At 34.6% G+C, this 5371-nt stretch overlaps 1 long non-coding RNA gene across 1 annotated transcript; it reads right to left on the bottom strand.

The window, feature by feature from the left end:
• Positions 1 to 2893: 2893 nt before the first annotated feature.
• On the bottom strand, positions 2894 to 4944 carry LOC133515983 (uncharacterized). The gene is made up of 2 exons (XR_009799156.1): positions 4251 to 4944; positions 2894 to 3352 (listed from the first exon to the last, which is right to left on the bottom strand). It is a non-coding gene; the product is annotated as an uncharacterized LOC133515983 (long non-coding RNA).
• Between the last annotated feature and the right edge of the window lie 427 nt (positions 4945 to 5371).

The raw sequence follows: 5371 nt of genomic DNA, 5'->3' as shown, positions 1-5371 counted from the left end.
TAGCAAGTTTATGGCATTATCTACTTACTTTAAAATAATCAAAAAAAGGCAAAAATATTATACTACTAAGTAGGCATCGCAAAATCTTAATTTACGGCGCAACGTAGCCACATATCAAAAGCTTTTATGTTCTCTTTTCGTTACGATTTCCACGCAAATAGTCGATTTACCCTTAAAATATTGCTTTCACTAATCTTGTAAACTTAAACGTTTTACCTATGTCATAGTGTATTAAAAATGCCAAAGGAATATACACCCTATGTCGTTTATACAACGACTATTTTGCGTTTGCATGTGTTATCGCGTTTGCGTGAGTGCTCCGATCGCAAATTTGTATTCAAAAGATACCTACCATCCAAGTACGCAATAATCGTAAAACGAACGATTTAAACTCTGATTTTGGCAAGTTTTGAATATCTCTTATAGTCTTATAGGAACCCGAGTGTGTATCGGTTACCTGCCTGGAGCCAGTTATTTTATTTTTAAATATAGGAGATGTCCAGATAACTGTAGGTCGTATTTAAATAATTTTATATTCCACATTTATTTGAATTTCTATATTTGTATTACACGTATAATGAGTATAAAGATTCGTTAATGCAAGAACTATTGTATACTAAAAAAGGATGAAGAGTGTAGGTATATTTTTTTTCACCTTACGCCCATGTGACGGTAGCAAAACGGTCAAGCCACATTCAACATATGTAGAGTTTGTGAACTTAGGGCTTGAAGGTAGAGTTAGTGCGAGCCTTATGGTTTCGTCTTGGGAAGATTTTACATTAAAATGTTTTTGGTCGGATTTACATTAGATATTTTATAATCAACAATCTGAACATATGTACGAATACCAATTACGATGAATTTTATAATTTGCTCGATTAATTGACATCGAAGTTGAACTTTCATTTAGTATACATAAATGGCTCTATAGTGATAAACGAAACTGTCTACTCCCAGAGAATGTTGAGAAATTAATGATTATCTTTATCTACTCCTATCACTATCACAAACCAAATAGAAATATCATGGCGGCTAAGAAGAAATTGCATCAGTTTCTACTAATTTTATACAAGCCTGACGTATTTTTGTTTTAATTAATTAATTTATTTATTTGGTGGACTATTTTTTTTCTTCTATTACACAACTATCGATATCGAAAAATAAATGTTTCTAAGTCTAGCCAAATTGCCATAGTCTTTTGTTTTGCCGCAAAAATTCCGGGCTTTCAAATTCCAAGGGATTTAAAATCCAAATTGGCACATTTGGTAGGGTATAGGTACCTAGGTAATAAAGATATGTGTGGTAGTCTATAGTCGTGTGTATTATAGGTACTTACTTATTTATGATCGTCACTGGCATCGACAGTTTGGTTCGTGGTAGTATCGGTAATTATGTACAGTCAGCATCAAAAGTATCGGATGAGACAACGCGCCAAAAGTATCTGATATTCTGGATAACTTTTCCAAATAAAGATAAATGTCTAAAACTCGCGTTCAAAAGTATATCTTTTACAGTGTTATGCTGTTACAGAATGGTAGATACCTACTTATCAAGCGTTGTTTGATACGTTACTTTTGATGCTGACTGTACCACTAATCATAAGTTTTACGTTTAATCCTGTTATTTTTACGATATATTTTATGTGTATAGGATTTATGGGTAAGTTAGCTACATAAGTTCATTACATGTCTATATAATAATAATGTAAACTGAATGAGCTGTATTTTTTATTGCATTTTTATAACTTTATTAGCTAGGCACGCCATATACCAGTATTATGGAAGGTAGAGCTAAGGAATAAAATCTCTATGTACTAAAAGTGTCCGTCAAGAAACCTTAAATAGGTGGCGTTTCAGTACTTGAAAAAAAATCAAATCATAGACAGCGTACTTCACTCTGTCAAAACGCCTAGGTTCTTAGCTACTCTAGCGCTACTCTGGAGAGATTTGGAACTATTATTTATAGCTGACAGCTGGACACTTTTGAACAGTTCTGCCTACGGAGATTGTATTCCTTACCTCCACCTTCCATACTCAGTATAATATCATTTGTGACAGATAATATTTACCTTGGTATAAGATTATGGGTAAGTAAACTACCTCTAAACACTTCAGTTATCTACTGTGTCAATAAAGGTATCGGACCTTTGGGAGGCATGCGCGGAGCGGAAGCCAATACGTAGATGCCCTTTTGACACTAATGAAATGTACGGGGTACACCGAGCGGATGTTGCCCTTGCCCGTGTCATGGGATGCACGCAGAGGCAGCACCCGCCAGGGTGTAAAGACTATTTGAGAGTCGATGGAATCTAAAATGAACTGGGCTATTGGGTGAAAGCGATGGACTTAATACTGGGCTATGGGATAAAACGGACGCCTGCCTAATAAAACGGTATTCAATTTTATTTTCTGCATTCTTTTTAAAACTAGGTATGTATATTATATATTTAAATATGAACAGGTTGGGCCATAAATCATTAATTTTATTCGAGTTTAAGTTTAACATTAACACCTCGAGTAGATACCTCCACTTCTTCACCAAGGCAAAATGATCAAAATCTAAATTTCACGTGTCGCGTGGACATGATGACTTTAAATACAAATTAATAGGTGTCCCACGGTGATGGTAGATGGAACTAGATCGGCAGCAACCCAGTAAATTCGGTGAATGTACGAGTCTGTCAAATACGTTACCGATTCCCATAGAACAGGAAAAATACGCTCGCTTTCTCGACCAAGCGGTTAATTTTCTACGATAACATCTCCTAACTTGCTCTTAAGAACTGATCGAGTATTGAAGTCATTCAAGGGTGGAATTTTAATTTCTGAAGGGTGGAATTTTAATTTCTGATCATTAATTTCTTGTTTTACTTTACACAAATAAAACAATAAAAAACTGTATATTTTATTAATATTACCAAGCATTATACGTTCTAAAACATTCATTGGGTAGATACCGCAGTAGTACCTTTACGAGTACATTTTATTTGTGCAAAATTGATAAACGTTTATAACGTACGTACTTAGTAGCTATTTAATTGCGCCACTTAAAATAGTTAATTATTTTTATTATGTACCTGTTAATCACCTTGGTAATAAGTAGGTAAGTGTCATACTTATTTATGGCGATTTTCATTGACGGTATAAAATGTAGGCAATTTTTATAGAACATAACCTTGCAACACTTGATTACATTTTTCGATTTTTAATTATTTTCCAGCTACATAATATCTTATAGGTAATAAATAAGTATGAATGTTGAGTCGATGCGTATTGGTTTAAAGTTGCTCAGCAGGGTGTTATTATGTCTTCACTTTCCTTCCCACCTGAGTCAGCCATCAAAGAAATCCAACCTGAAAAGATATAAAATCGCAAAATTACACAACAAAACAAACGTAGGTACGTTACATATAAGACGTTCGCGTATCGCGATAGGCGTGTTACGTGTTCCGAATGAGCCCTGCGTGGTACGATAGCACACATATGTATATTGAATGTGGGCCGGGAGCGCTGAAGTGCAGTTTGGGAATACCGCACCGACTGATACGCCCGTAAACTACTGAAGTAAGTAGATACAGCAGCGGAGAACCACGTAAGACTTGTTTGATGATATTCTTTTTAAAGTAGTACCTAAAGGGGTTTACCATGTTGAATTCAAAGTTCAGATTTCTACATATATCTAATGAATAAGGTTCGGACAAAATTTATCGAAGTGCCTTCAGACAATGCTGTCACTTAGGGTCTGCTCTACTAAAGTAGATGATTTGCGATATCATAAATTTAGATATAAAATAATGTAGCTTAATAATTCTAGCGGGATTTAAACCTGCGCCTGCAGCGAAAGCTGAAGACACAAGTCCAAAAACCGCCTGGGCCAACGAATGTAATTTTTTATTTTGCATTTATATAGACTGACCAACCGATTTTGTCATTATCAGCAGTAGTAGAATAAAAAACTATAGTCATCCCTGTGTTTATGTAACATGAAATACGTAAAATTTATGTAACATGAAAGATGGTAAGTAAGTAACTATAATTAAGATAAGAAAAAGATAGCATATGTTTATCTCTACCTGTGCTCTAGTGACAAGTAAGTGTACACGTCACATTTAAAAAACTACTTACAATTGTTTGCATGAGTAAGTGACCGAGCAACAGGCAGGATATTAATAACAGCAAATTTTCACATCAATGTACGTATCGCAAAAAAATCTAAAACGTAAGCAATAATCAAAGTGAGTTTTTTCTTACCTCTTGTAGTAACTTGCGAAAATATCCCAGCATCTCTCATATTTCCGGATTCATCTCACGCTCGCCGCTCATGTGTAGTGCGCGGGGTCAATAAAATATGTACACCGCGCGAGAGGCCCTCTTTCCTATAACAAGAACGAATTTCTCTATGCATTCGGCGTATCACTAAAAATGTTTTAACACATGTAGATGCTCACGGTTTTATCACGTGATTGCTCATGTGTTGCTTGGAATGACACTATGTTTTATTTATTTAATCTTTATTGCACAAAACAAAACCTTATCGTACAAAAGGCGGACTTAATGCCATGAGGCATTCTCTAACAGTCAACCTTTAGGCAAAGCAGAGAGATTGTGGGCGGTGCTACTTTAACAACAACAACCAAATATAATACAATAACATACCATACATACATAATACATACATACATAAATATACATACTTATATTTCTTATAATATATACATAAATAACGACAAAACATATAGAGCTTACCCATACATTATTATTTTTTCATTCTGGGGTGGGTTTTTTTCATTGGTAGAAATCTATGTTATTCTTACAAAAATATCAGGTATTCTGAGAAAATGTAAATTGGTTCAACAACTTGAATATTTTATTGCTCTAATTAAATTATTCATTTATTATAAGACTCTTAATATTATAAGGTACCCTTTCACAGATAATATGCTTCATTCTTGACTGTTGGGCAGATTTTAAAAACTGTAAACTTTAATATAATTTTCAATTGACCTATTTCTCTTGCTCTAAAGCATCCGTTGCAAAATAGCAAAAGCGAGCAATAACTCTAAAAGTTATTTACAATAAATAAATCAAATGTAAGAGTAAATCATGTTTGTAATCATACTGAACGGTTGAAACTCATTGATTTAGACGATATTGCTGGCACTTGGCAGGGCGTATCTATGGCATAAATTAATTCTAAATGTGTCGGAATGAATTTGTGATGTGTGCGTTGGCGATAATAGGAGCAAACGACGCGAGCAGTTCAATTGATTTAGGAGCAGTGGACCTTCGTGGGGAATTGCTTTCTGAGTACTTTATGACTGGGCTATTGCTACACAACAATAGAGTACACACAAGGGTACAACAACTTAGGG

This window comes from Cydia pomonella, chromosome 3 (assembly GCF_033807575.1).
Source record: "Cydia pomonella isolate Wapato2018A chromosome 3, ilCydPomo1, whole genome shotgun sequence".
NCBI lineage: Eukaryota > Metazoa > Arthropoda > Insecta > Lepidoptera > Tortricidae > Cydia > Cydia pomonella.
The sequence above is the reverse complement of the archived record's forward strand: the minus strand, read 5'-3'. Positions and strand labels throughout refer to the sequence as shown.